This window comes from Bubalus bubalis, chromosome 7, assembly GCF_019923935.1.
Source record: "Bubalus bubalis isolate 160015118507 breed Murrah chromosome 7, NDDB_SH_1, whole genome shotgun sequence".
In the NCBI taxonomy this organism is placed as follows: Eukaryota; Metazoa; Chordata; class Mammalia; order Artiodactyla; family Bovidae; genus Bubalus; species Bubalus bubalis.
The window spans coordinates 92,135,519-92,149,584 of record NC_059163.1 but is presented as its reverse complement, the minus strand read 5'-3'; the positions used below and the strand labels follow the sequence as shown (position 1 = coordinate 92,149,584).

The window sequence follows — 14,066 nt, the reverse complement described above, 5'->3', positions numbered from 1 at the left end:
CTGAACTCAACAATTAAAGCACAGAATCAGAAATGGTAAGGAGAGTTTTAATGACTGGATTTAGCTCTGATGAGGGCAGTCAGGTCCTGATCCTGTTTCATTTTCCAGCTCTTCCACTGTCATTTAGGTTCATCTTGAGTAGTTCACAAGTTCTCTGGCTCTTTTTCACTATTGCTGTAATGAAGAAAGAGTGCATTTTTTTTTTTTTTTTTTTTTGCTGGAAGGTTTAGTTTAAAAATTGTAACACAAGTTAAAAGTGATTGATTAAGAGAATCCAGGTCCACATACTCCCACCCACTTCTATCCACCATTTTCTGGAATGCTGTGTTTGCCCACACAGCTTAACTGTCGATTAAATTGCTTTCTTCCTTTCATCCATGTGGGTCCCTGTCTATGCAAACAGACTTCCCTAACTGTTTAGGACCGTGACCTTTAAAGTCTGCCTGAGGAATGTAAGAGAACTGCACATTTTACAAAACTGATGTAAGACTTGTTCAGAACTTCAGAAAAAAACTGCAAGGGGAGGGCCTTACATTGCATTTTTACAAGAGGCCCATTCAACAACACAGGATATGGCGAAAATAAAACAGGATTGGGTGGGATGCCTGTTTGGGTTCTCAGGGGGCCGAAATCAAAGAGGTGTGCAAACTATTCTGCATAAATCCCTGCCATCCGCTTTGATAAACAAGATTACGGACTTGAAAGGTCGATTATATATTCTTAAGGAGAAATGCCAGGTTCTTGTTAATGTTTGTGCCTGTCAGGATCTTAAAATAGACTTGAGTGAGCTAATCACATTGATGACCACGTACAGCAGTGGGGTAAGAGCTTAATACAATTTTATTACCTCCTATGGGCAAATATTTGCCTCTTGGGACACACCCACTCCCTCCAGAATAGTCTATTGTAAACAATTGGCTCCCCTTTTACAAGAGCTGAAATCTTTATGATGTTTGGGAATGCTGAAACCAAAGGCTAAACAGCTTATTTGAATCTTGTCTGGCAGCCAGTAATGCTCACCAGTTGATTTTTCCCTCTCTTTTTTCTCACTACTATGCCCAAGGCATGTTCTAGAAAACTAACATTGGCAAAAGTTCTCTTCACCCTTCCTAGTTCTGTTCCTGGGAATGACGATCGGTGGGTTTTTTAGAATTTCGCATGCAGTTCCAGCAGACAAAGACCCCGCCTCCATTTTCCTTGGCTTTCATAAACCTGAGCATTACTTCAAAGTCTCAGATCTCTGATTGAAAGAGGTGAGAGTTATTTCTGATAATATTGCTGCCAGGATTTAAGCCTACAAGATTTAAGCCAGACTGCTTGCCTGGCTCGTGGAAATGCAATGGGTGTCTCCCCCAAATGCTTTCTTATAATCAAGTGGACACTCGGTTAACATCATTGCTCCTAACTTGTGTAGGTTGTGTTGTGAGGTCATGTGAAGCATTAATTTCAATAATCTTCACTTGGCTCCTTTAACAGGGATAAACAGATTAAAAGAATGAGACTTTTTTTTTAACAGAGAGAACACAGTATTTTTTTCTCTTGTTAACGTGTGGCTAGATGTGCTTGTATGCGTATTTACGTTCATGCTCACTCACAGAATTGCATTTCAGAAATATTTAGGACTGCTTAATATCATTCCCATTGTCAAAACTGGCTTAGTCTAAGCAGATTAATGCAATTCTGGCCCAAACGGGAATCATCTGTGTTCCAGCGAGCTTTCAAAATTAGGAAAGCCTAGTTGATTCATATGTAACTTCTAAAAATGTGTTTGGCTTGTTAATCATGCTTAAATTCTATCAAAGGAAACATTGCTTTTGCACCATCATAAGCCTCCTTTCAAATTATTCTCATACTTTTGGAGCCATGCAAGTTACCATTGTGGTGTATTGACGGTTAGAGTCATGTACTATGTGGTAGGTCTAAGTCGTGTGTGTTTATATATATGACTGTGGGCTTTTGCAAGTTAGGTTAAACTGCTACATAAGTAGAACCAAAATTGTATTATGGTTTAAACACAACAGGAGTTAATCTCTTGCTCAAGTAAGAGTCCAAGGTGAATGACCCTGGCCAGACAGTGGCTTTCCTCCATAGTGTCCAGGAAGAGAGGGAGGGAAACCTGGAGTCAATGTCTAGCAGTCTTTACAACCGTAGGTAGTTGTATATGTCTAATATATGTGCATACTCGTTTGTGTTCAGGCAGCATGTGGGCATCTACCTGGCGCAGAAATCAGTATAAACAAATTACACACACACACACATTTATGCAAACCCAGGAATAATATTAGTTCCTCTTTTACAAAAGCAGTAACGTATATTAGGTTTCGGGAAGACGAAAGCCAATGTAAATGGCCCTGGCAGAGAATGCCTTTTCCTATTTTGTCTGCAATGGCATTAAATCAAAAGGTAAAAGAAACAGTGATCAAGAGGGAGAGATTAGTAGGCGGAGGGACTAAAGGGAGAGGCTTTCTGCAACCTCCTCTTTCAGAGTTTTATCACCAGCCGCCCTCCTCCTTCACGTTTCCTCCTGACATCTATTTCTGTTTGTTCATTGCTACTTGAGAAAGTCTCTGTCCTCCCCTCCTTCAGGCAGTCCTGACCACCCAGGTCTTTAGTGGCAAAAAAAGATTCTGTCTTTTCCTTTCTACACGATGAATATGCCAGATGAGCAAGACACCCAAGAATATCCGTTATTTAAAAACATTACTAGATTACTGGCTCTAAGACAAAGGAAATGGCCGGAGTCCTTGTATCTGGTAAAGTCGTGGCCATCTGATGTGCCTGATAGCTTTAGAAGGCAGATATCTTGGAAAGAGTCCAGCTTCTTGAGTTGCTCAACACTTCAGCCCATACTGAGAGTGGAAAAGAAGGCAAAAGCTGCAACTTTGCCGAAGGAAAGGGGAAACCCACAAAGAAGCCAACCTGACATTTATCAGCATGAGCTCTTTTGTTTTGGTGACATAACACACCCTGTCAGTTCCTGGCATGCTTATTTTCTGGCTTGCCTGAAGTAACAACAATGCCAGTTACTAGAAATACAGAAGCTATAAATGGTAACTGATAATATTATGCATATTTCTAATGACTTGAAAAAATATGTTTTCAGAAAACTGCCTTGGAGGCGATAGTTTCAGTTCTGTAACTCAAGGAGTGATAAGATTAAGCCGTGTGAATCTCTGCTTCCTTGGGCTGAGCTCCTCCAACGTCTGCTCAAGCTTCTGGTTGAGTGCTGGGCAGCCTCTGGCCTTGTCTTTGAAACAGAAGTTGGAGGGGACCCTAGAAGGGAGAAGGGCTGGGTGAGGCCTGGACGGCAGCCAAGATTCAGCTGCTACTGGCATTGGCCTCTGCTGGCTGACTCTGTTTGAAGGTCGTTTGGCACTGTGGGCTGGGATGAATTCAGTACTGGGATGTCATCGCTGACCCTTGATTGCCTGATTGTGCCCCAAAATGAGAATTCATCGAGTCGCCGCCTTCAAAGATTATACATAAGAACGTGATAAAAACTTGCTAATGGTTGCATTGTCTTCATTTAAACATTGCCACTGGGCTTTCTCCAGAACCCAGAAATATGTATTTCCTTAGTAAACTTTTTGATGTGGAGAGCCTTCTGAAAGCCAAAATCTCTGTCTTGAGAGTTAGTGGGAAGTACCAAAAAGGTCTAGCCCTGCCCAGAGAAGCCTCTGACTTTCTTGAAAGTGAATTTGTGGCCTAAATTTCACCTCTGGTTAAGTTGATAGAGCAGATTGTGTCAGGTAAGGTAACAACCTGCCTATCTATTCTGCTTCTGTGTGACCACTTCTGATTTCCTCTTTGTAAGGGATCGTTAGGATATCACTTCTCTTTCTTATCACCCTGCCTACATGTGTTATAAACAAATAACTGTTTGGATTTGCCATGGTTTGAGATTCCCAACTTTGCCATGAGTTTTCCGTGGGGTTGCTGAGGGTTGGACACGACTGAGCGACTTCACTTTCACTTTTCACTTTCCTACATTGGAGAAGGAAATGGCAACCCACTCCAGGGTTCTTGCCTGGAGAATCCCAGGGACGGGGGAGCCTGGTGGGCTGCCATCTATGAAGTCGCACAGAATCGGACACGACTGAAGCAACTTAGCAACAGCAGTAGAATAGAAAATCTAGGAACTTTGGACATGGATACAATTTCCCTCAAAGTAAAGTTGTGAGCTTTCTTCACTTTTATTTATGAGGTAAATTTGGATATCTTGACAGTAAATTTCAAGATGCTTTGCAAAAATGACAGATAATTTTGGCTAGAACAAAGTAGAGGATTAAATTACTCTTACTGTTGTTTAGTCACTCAGTCCTATGTGACTCTTTGCAACCCTATGGACTGTAGCCCACCAGGCTCCTCTATCCATGGGATTTCCTAGGCAAGAATACTGGAGTGGGTTGCCACACACTCCTCCAGGGGATCTTCCCGACCCAGGGATGAAACCTGCGTCTCCTGCGTTGGCAGGTGGATTCTTTATCGCTGAGCTGCCAGGGAAGCCCAAAATACTTCTGTTAGCTTTGAGAAAATCAGATAAACGTTCTATTCAGAAACACTACAGAAAAGTTTAATTTCCATAAAATTTAACCTTAATTGAAAATATTTTTGCATTTAAAAAAATCCGATTTTCTTACTCTTCATGGGCTGTGAGGAGGAAAGTCTGGTTGAGGACATTCAGGTCTGCTTTTTTTCTCTTCCTGCTGCTTGCATTTCACATTAAGTCACCAGAAGTTTGTGGAATTCACACTCAAGGGATGTTACTGCTTGCTAGCAACTCTGGAAAAAAGTAGGTGCAGAAAACATTTGAAATGAATGATTTAAATAAAAATGCTAGATTATATGAGTTTATTGTAATCATTCCATCCCTGACTTCTTTAAGCAATAAGTGTAACAATCCACATGGCCATGGAGCCTGCCTTTGAGGAGTCCTGAAGGCCCCTCTGTACTAAGCCTTCCTCTAGCACGGTGGACACAGCAGAGTCCCGCCCCTGCTCCCAGAAGCACTCGTCTTGCGTCTTCCCCTACCGCTCCCCAGTGTCACCATTCCCATTTGTATGGCTCATCTCCCCAGCTAAATATTAAGCCTGTTAAGGCCAGGACCTGTCTTCAGTCTGTTTTCTCCTGTTGTGTTTATGAGAGCCTCGTACTTGAAACAGTTTGTTCTAAAAGTGTGAGTTGAAAGAACCAGATGAAGTTAGAAACTTATTAAATTCTCCCTAACTCCTTGTGTGTGTGTGTTTTTAACCCCACATTCATACTTCACAATTTACCCTTTTTGTTTTTCTGTTTAGTAGAGATAGGAAAATTAAAAAAAAAAATATGAAGAGAAGCAATAAAATATCAGCTACAAACATATGCTAAAATAATATGCAATTATTATTTGGTATAATAAATACCAAATAATTTTTGTTACTATTTGTTAATCGTAAATATTTGTTATTATTTGGTGGTTTTTTGAACATATATGTGTGTATATACACACAGTTGGGGGGTTCTATTCAGTTCAGTTCAGTTCAGTCGCTCAGTCGTGTCCGACTCTTTGTGACCCCATGAATCGCAGCACGCCATGCCTACTTGTCTATCACCAACTCCCGGAGTTCACCCAGACTCACATCCATCAAGTCGGTGATGCCATCCAGCCATCTCATCTCCTGGCGTCCCCTTCTCCTCCTGCCCCCAATCCCTCCCAGCATCAGAGTCTTTTCCAATGAGTCAACTCTTTGCATGAGGTGGCCAAAGTACTGGAGTTTCAGCTTTAGCATCATTCCTTCCAAGAACACCCAGGACCGATCTCCTTTAGAATGGACTGGTTGGATCTCCTTGCAGTCCAAGGGACTCTCAAGAGTCTTCTCCAACACCACAGTTCAAAAGCATCAATTCTTTGGCACTCAGCCTTCTTCACAGTCCAACTCTCACATCCATACATGACCACTGGAAAAACCATAGCCTTTTACTTGCCAACATACTGTATTACAGTTTTCTATGCCACTTTTTTCACTTAGTTACAAAATGCTTTCCCTGTGTCTTCAGACATTTCGTTCAGGTTATATTATGTTCTATCATATGAATACGTCATAATTTATTAGTTAGGCTCCTTTTCAAGTTATAGGGCCAACTCAACCTAAGTGACGCAAGACAAGGGGAAGTATTTATTATAGTGTGATATAAAATGTGACGTACATTAGTGCAATCCTAGGTATACGGCGATCAGTGCCAAGGGCAAGGTGACTCCATGGAGCTTAAGGAGAAAGGATCTCTGACTGGAACAACTGGACAGGGCTTCAGAACGGAGGTGGTATTTGGTGTGGGAACAAAGGCGAAGTGAACGGGATAGTGACTTCAGTGTCTTAAGTGCAGACCACGTGACACACTAATCACCTTACACAGATTGTCTTATTCTTCAAAGCCTTTGCTCCTTTCACAGAACAAGCACAGTGTGATATTTTCCCCATGTCTTAAGACATGATTGGCTCTGTTATTTTCTGTCATTTGAATTCTATATATATCGCATCATACGAACATGTACTACGGGGAAATTCATTTTTGCAAGTAGCTTCTTTTACATTGCAGAACCAACTCAATGTAACTGAAGCAAAACATACTTATTACTTTTATTATAAGATGCTTTCATTCACATTTCACAGATGAGAAGACCAAGGCTTAGAGAGGTTATACGAACTTGCCCATGTGCCAGTTAGGACTTTGACAGAAAGGAGAACCAGGGACCAAGCTGGATGGTAGGGCAGCAGGAGGCAATTTATAGAAAGGAATAGCCTCACCCAAAGCATCAGTAGCCACACATGACACAGTGTCACACTGAGTCTGCTCCTTGGAGTGCATTTCGTTAGGACCTGCAGATGGAGAAGACAGGAAATAACTACCTTTCATGGTGGCTCTTTAATGTGGTTCCTTAAACAGCCATCTGTGCTACCCATTGCAAGAAACCGAGGATTTCAAGTCATCTCTTGAATCTTCCGTGTGACAGTTTCTCCCATAACGGCTCCTCAGTTGAAGATCAAAGGCCACCATCCATTTTAACATAGAGCCAACTTTTAATAAGTGATTTCTGCAAAGATGGGTAATTCAGATGACATTGTAGCAAGGCACACGTTTACAAAATAAAGACTTCAACTCACTTTCAGCCTGTAAAATGTATAATCTGTTACAAACATAAACGTTTGGTCAAACTCAAGTGCTAGGATGAGTTGGTTCCCCTCACTATCTATCCAAGAAAAAAACGTTTGTCTAGGACAAATGTAATTAGGGCTTTGCAGAGAGCCCTAGATACGTCTCTTGACTCATTCTTGCCTCCTTGCATCGGAACTCCCCAGGCACACAGGCAAAGTCCGATTTTTGAGTTTCCCTCGACTCACTTGGTGCATGCAGGGAGGCAGGGAGTCAGCAGCTGAAGGCGGCAGCCCCAGGCTGTTGGAATGAGTGCAGTGGGTCTGTCTTTGAAGTTCTACCCTGCAGTTATCTCCCACTGCACCCGGCGGGCTGTACGCGAGCCCGCTGCATGCAGCTGTCACCATTTAAGCCAGCAGGCGTTTGAAGATGTGCCGTGCCGCCCCCGCCCCCATGAGGGAGGCCAGAATAGAACCAAGTGTGGTCTTCTCATGAAATAGTTTGAATGCTTGCTAAGAGTGTGCTCCTGCACCTTTCCCTCTGGATGGAGCGTTTGGGGGAAGGGGACAGGGAGGAGAGGAAGGTACCATTACCTCCCCCTCGGCCAACGTGGAACACAGGTAGCTGGAACCGCCACGCGTGTTTATCACTGTTCCTGATGACAAAATAGTTTGCACGTGGTGGAGATGGTGGTGATGGCATCAGGAGGAAGAAGGGAGGGGAAGGCGGGTCTCTGAATTTCTGGAGGACTTGTCACAGAAGCCTCCTCCATGCAGCGCTTCTCACCTCTTCCCCTCTGTGTTGAGAGCACAGTTGAGACCCCGCACCCCAATGCTGCTGTTGAACATATGTTCTAAATGAGTGGTGAGATAATGTCGCGGCCGTTGAGGCAATAAGCGTCAGCTGTGGTTTCTGATTTCCTCACCATGTCTTTATCACTTGATGAGTGAGCCGGTGTGTTTCACCCCTGGAGTGAGCTAGGACAAATTTTTGCCACCTCTTTTCCCCACACCCCGGGCCTCATCTCACAGAAAAGAAGACAAGTCTTTCCAAAGAAAGCAGCTGTCCAGAAGGGCACTGCATTTGCCCAGACCTCCCAAATGTCTCATCAAAACCCTTCCTTCTGGGTTGATTTCTCTGTTGCTGCAAATACCACACATGGAGAACCGAGAATGCCTCCATGTGACAAAAGTACTTGCAGGATCCAGGAGGAGGGGAAAGGCGCAGGCCAAGCGCTAGGGGATCGCCCTCTGCTTTCACTGCCCAGCTGTCCCCCTGGGTGAGCCGCCCTCGCGGCCGACTTCACAGAGGAGCCAAGCGACCAACAGCAAATTGCTCATTTTACAAACAAAAACGCAGACAGTAGGAGAGCCTGTGTAAGCTGAGTTACAAATTGCTGTCAGGCCTGACTGGGGAGTTGGCAGTCAGTGGTGGAGCCTCAGGTTCTCTGGAAGGAAGGGGAGCGACCTGTTACGCAGGCTGGAAGGACAGTGGAGGAATGCCTGGTATGAGAATTGTCGGCCTCTCTCCCCATCTGCAGACACCACGTGGCTGGCCCCTTGGTGGCCCAGGAGATTACATAAAGGGCTGGAAAGCTCGCCGTCTTTGTGAAGGGTAAACATCTTCCTTCTGCCACCAAAGCGGTAGCAATTGTGGTTCCAGGAAGGGAGGTTTCAAAACAAAACTAGGCCACTGCTGCTGGCATTGCTCTGCCTCCAAGAAGATACCATCAGCTCTCATCAGACACCAATTTTCGAGTTTGTGGATTTCCCAGACCTTTATTCTTGCCTTCCTATTTGGCAGAATCAATAAAACAAAATTCAGATGGGACAATTTTTCTATTTGTAAGCACTTTATAGAAAGAGCTTGGTTGCTGAAGTCATTCAAGCTGCCGACCAGAATTCAGTTTGCAGACCATGTGTGCCTATAAATGGCTCTGCTCTCTTGGAGAGAAATTGGAGAGGGAACTGAAGGCTTGGCCGAGCAGGTCCCGGGCTCCTTGCTTCTTTCAGCTTAAGCCACTGTGAGGCCAAGAAGAGGGTTAGACCTGTGTCTAGTTTAGCACTCTGGGTCCTCTCTGAGATGTGGTTGCCTGATCTGGAAAACTGGAGCAGTCATGTCTATGGTAGAGAGCTGATAAGATAATCTACATAAAGTATGCAAGGACCTTTAATAAGGTGGGTCTATAATAAGCACCCAACACATGTAATCTCCTCTTCCCCCCCATCCCCATTTCTCTATGTCCATGACCAATTAAGAAAAGGCACTGAAATATGGGGTTGACTGGTCTGACTCCAACCTGAAGCTCAAGAGAAATTAGAAGGTCAGTTTGTGAGGACAAGAATGGGCATTGTGTCCAAAGCCACTAGTAAGAATTGATGCTTTTGAACTGTGGTGCTGGAGGAGGCTTTTGAGAGGCCCTTGGAAAGCAAGGAGACAAAACCAGTCAATCCTAAAGGAAATTAACCCTGAATATTCATTGGAAGGACTGATGCTGAAGCTGAAGCACCAGTACTTTGGCCACCTGGTGCAAAGAGCCGACTCATCGGAAAAAACCCTAATGCTGGGAAAGACTGAAGGCAGGAGGAGAAGGGGGCAGCAGAGGATGAGATGATTAGATAGCATCACTGACTCAATGGACAAGAGTTTGAGCGAACTCCAGGAGATAGTGAGGGACAGGGAAGCCTGGCATGCTGCGGTCCACGGGGTCTCAAAGAGGCGACCACAACTCAGTGACTGAACAACAATCTCCAGAGCCTGACATCCAGCACGTGCATTTAAGCAGAGGCTGAGCAAGGGACTCGATGATGGCTGCACCATCGGGTGGTGTTCATGAGGGGTGGATAGTCACCCGTGTCATTTGGAGACTCAGCTGGAATGTGAGATTCACAGCAGGCCTTCCGGCCCTGGGGTGGGGCATAAGAATAGAAAAGGGGGGCAGGAAACTCACTCATGAGTATAGGGTGTGAGGTAGGATTCATTCATAGGAGAAAATGGGCAGGAACCTAATTATTGGGGTGTTTGGGGTTCCCCCAAGACAGAGAAATTCTTACTGGAAATGAACTAGGAGTTCCAGATTAAAACACTCACATGCACTATGGAATGAGGGCGATAATGGCTTAACTATAATATCAGAGAAAGTCGGGTACTGACTGAGTACAAGCCAGTGGGGCGATGTGGTTATACACCGCCGGGAGCACCAGCATCACTAGATGTGTCCTATCCAGGTGTAGAAAGAGGACGGCTCCACTAGTCCTGCTTCCTCAGGGTGCACAGAGAGAGCTGGGCACCTTGATAGGGGAGCAATGATTGCGAGCAGGCCATCTGGGAGAATGTGGGAGGAAGAGAATGTATCAGCCAGGGCTCACGGTTGCTAATGACCAAAACCGACTCTGGCTATCGTAGGCAAAAGAGGAATTTGTTGGAACATTATTGGGTGACTTGTACCATCACCAGGAGACTGGAGAGTCTGGTGGGGAGAATACTCAAGAGCCAAGTGAGGCCGGCAGCAGATCGAGCTAGGACGCTGTGCTAGCCCCTCCTCCACTGCCCACGGTGGTCATCACTGCTGGATCCTCCTGTTTTCCACCGACTGAGCCTGCCCCTCCCCCTTCACATTAAAAACCCTACTCGGTGCTTCCAGTTGGCTATGTGACCATGTGCTGGCTGTCTGCAGATGAGAAGATGGAATCCCCAGTCCTCTTTGGCTTCTGTGATGGGAAGTAGGTCTCTGCCTTCCTCTAAGACTCACAAAATGAAGAATAGCTACAGAAGAAGATGAGTTAGCCCGTGACTAGAGAAGCCTGGCAGGCTAGAGTCCATGGGGTAGCAAACAGTCGGATACGACTGAGCACATGTGCACTCTGAAGTGAACTGAAGTCAAAGTTGCTCAGTCGTGTCCAACTTTTTGCAACCCCATAGACTATACAGTCCATGGAATTCTCCAGGCCAGAATACCGGAGTGGGCAGCCTTTCCTTTCCCCAGGGGATCTTCCAAACCCAGGGATTGAACCCAGGTCTCCCACATTGTAGATGGATTCTTTACCAGCTGAGCCACAAGGAAAGCCCAAGAATACTAGCGTGGGTAGCCTGTCCCTTCTCCAGCGGATCTTTCCAACCAGGAATCAGCTCAGGGTCTCCTGCATTGCAGGTGGATTCTTTACCAACTGAGCTATCAGGGAACCTGCAGGCACACTGGGGCACACATAAACAAATGAAAAAGCAAAATCAGGTACAAAGCAGCTATCTGTGATTACTTCTGTAATACCCTAAGGGGTAGGAAAAAGGTTGATAGGTACATGCAATTGTGAAGCAGGTATTCATTTGTTCAAAGTATGATTCTAATGAACAAAACTGGGCCAACACGACTGAACTGCCTTTGGCAGTAGGGAGTTCCCCATTCCTGGCAGAATGCAAGAAAATGCTGGTGACCCTTGGTGAAGTTTTCTCTGTGACAATGAATTTCTAATAATAAGTCATCGAGTTCTAGCGAATTCCCTGGAAGTCCAGTGGTTAGGATTCAATGGTGCTTTCACTGCTGTGAGCTTGGGATTCAACCCAGCCGGGGAACTAAAATCCCGAAAGCTGGGTGGCAAGGCCAGAAAAAAGAAATCATCTTGCTGTAAACCAGTGTATTTCTTTCTAACTTATTCTCTCTGCATTGTAACAAAGAAGGAGAATATTCAAGAAACTCTTAAATCTTAGACCTTAAAACAGCTTGCATGTGCTTGGGTACAAAGGTGGGAAAAGTTATGCATCCCCTGATGTTTTCTAACAGATGAGAAGATGGTGGAGGTGGAGAGCGGAGGGTGAGCATATGTTTCCTCTTCCCAGAAGTACAAGTCAGTCATCCACGCCAGCAACAGGCAGGTTGGAGGTGTGGGAAGTTTCTGGCTACTAAATTGGTCCCTAAAACCTCCAAGAGGTTGGAAGTTAGAAATGGGCTGGGGGTAGAGGAAAGGGAGAGAAAAGAATTCTGCTGCTCCTGATGCCAGGATCGACTTCCCACACTCCTGTCACCTCCCACCCAGAAGGGAGGCCCCCTGGGTGGTTAATTGTACCTGGCACCCAGGGAGCAGCATCTAGGGTCACTGGTGTTTGGCCAGCCCTCTGCCTGGTTCCTTTACTCTGTGTGCTTGGGTCAGTTCCTTCTCTGTTGCCCATAAATATTTACAGCTCCTGCATGCCCTTGCAAATGGGATTAATCTTCACATATTTCTGGGACAGAGACGGGCCTGTCCAACCTTAGTCCTGAGGAATAGGGAGGAGCAATTTCTAACCCACCGGCCCCGTCTTTATACCAATTAGTCTCAAGGAGAGAAGGAGAGTAGGGAGGAAGGAACAGAAAAAGGGAAGGAGAAGGGGTAGACAAATGCTTTGAAATGTAAGCCAAATGTCAAAGGAGATCTGAGCTCAGTGTTCGGGGAGCAAACTAGGAGAACGGGGCTTGTGAGGGCAGTATCAGTACCAGGTGAGGGGGTGAAGAGCCTGGGTGAGTCCAAAAATAGACTGACCCATAATTGTAGTTCCAGAGCACGATGTCGAGAAATCGAAACCCTCTTCTCCAGGTAAAGGAGAGAAGGGATGCCTGGCAGTCTACAGCATTCTGGAAGTGAAACGACAGATATAGGAGTTTCTGAGCAAGGTTATTAGTGTGGATAATTACCATAATCATTCAAGTTTTATTTAAATTCATATGATATCTTCGGAAAAGGAATTTTAAAGCAGTTGAACTGCCAGGCACTCCTTCCTTGCAAATTTTAAACTGCCTGAGGTTTCAATCTTTTCAGATATTCACCATTTTCTGTTAAGAAAATGCCTTCCCTTGAAATGTTGACTGTTAAGGAAATTTATCTTTTCCTTCAGTCTTCACAGGAATGCGAGCGATTAGCCACGGAGCCCTTCTCTGTCTAGCACCAGGCATCAGCCGCCCGGCGACGCAGAGGCCATTTGAATGGGACCGCAGAATAATCTTCAGGAGAAAAAGCCAGCTCTCTCGAGTGGCGGCAGCCCCTTGTGCTGAGTTAAACACGCTGCAGACTCTGGCTGGCGAGGTGTGGTGTTAATGACAATGGTGGCTGCAGAGGTTAATATCTGTCTGCCAGACGCTTTGCAATTTACTCTCCCCTATTTCATCCTAATTACAAACCCTAAACACTTTCTTTTAATTAAATATTTTTGTTTTGTTGGCAGCAGAAGACCCTTAAACCATTTAAGCCTAAACATTATCAGAACTCCAATATATAAAACAGATAGTAATATCTGAAATTTATACATTTTTCATGTACCAAGCTTTAGATATTAATTTATTAAATCCTCATAACACCCTGTAAAGAAATATTATTGTCATCTCTGTTTACAGGGAAGGAAACCGAGATGCATGAAAGATACCTTGTCTGAGATCATGCGGTTAGGAAATAGGAGGACTGTGACTGGAAGCCAGCCAGCCAGCCTCCAGACCCTCTTAAGCTAATGTGGGAGTGGAGGGCTCTGAGTCCTGGCCTTATCCCTCTCTCTTCTTGCTCTCGACTTCCCAGATGGCTCAGTGGTGAAGAACCTGCCTGCCACTGTAGGAGATGTGGGTTCGATCCCTGGGTCAGGAAGATCTCCTGGAGGAGAAAATGGCAACCCACTCCAGTACTCTTGCCTATGAAATCTTAGGGACAGAGGAGCCTGGCGGGCTATAGTCTGTGGGGCTGCAAAAGAGTCGGACATGATTTAGTGACTAAATGACAACGACCTCTTGCTCTACAAAACACCTTGGGCTCTATAAAGCACAGCTGGAAAAGCAACTCATGCAGTTCCACTCTCCTCTTCTGCTGCTGCTGCTGCTAAGTCGCTTAAGTCGTGTTCGACTCTGTGCGACCCCAAAGACGGCAGCCCACCAGGCTCCCCCGTCCTTGGGATTCTCCAGGCAGGAACACTGGAGTGGGTTG

The 14,066-nt window shown here is 45.2% G+C and overlaps 1 long non-coding RNA gene across 4 annotated transcripts; it reads right to left on the bottom strand.

Annotated features, from left to right (window-relative positions):
* Window positions 1-74: 74 nt before the first annotated feature.
* LOC123334489 lies at window positions 75-9,301 on the bottom strand. Of its 4 annotated transcripts, none has more exons than XR_006552450.1 (4): window positions 7,380-7,718; window positions 6,888-7,072; window positions 4,641-4,782; window positions 75-174 (listed from the first exon to the last, which is right to left on the bottom strand). It is a non-coding gene; the product is annotated as an uncharacterized LOC123334489 (long non-coding RNA). The 4 variants fall into 4 exon arrangements; XR_006552449.2 differs by lacking the exon at window positions 75-174 and adding an exon at window positions 189-3,273; XR_006552451.2 differs by lacking the exons at window positions 75-174; window positions 7,380-7,718 and adding an exon at window positions 7,725-9,301 and having other exon boundaries at window positions 4,485-4,782.
* Between the last annotated feature and the right edge of the window lie 4,765 nt (window positions 9,302-14,066).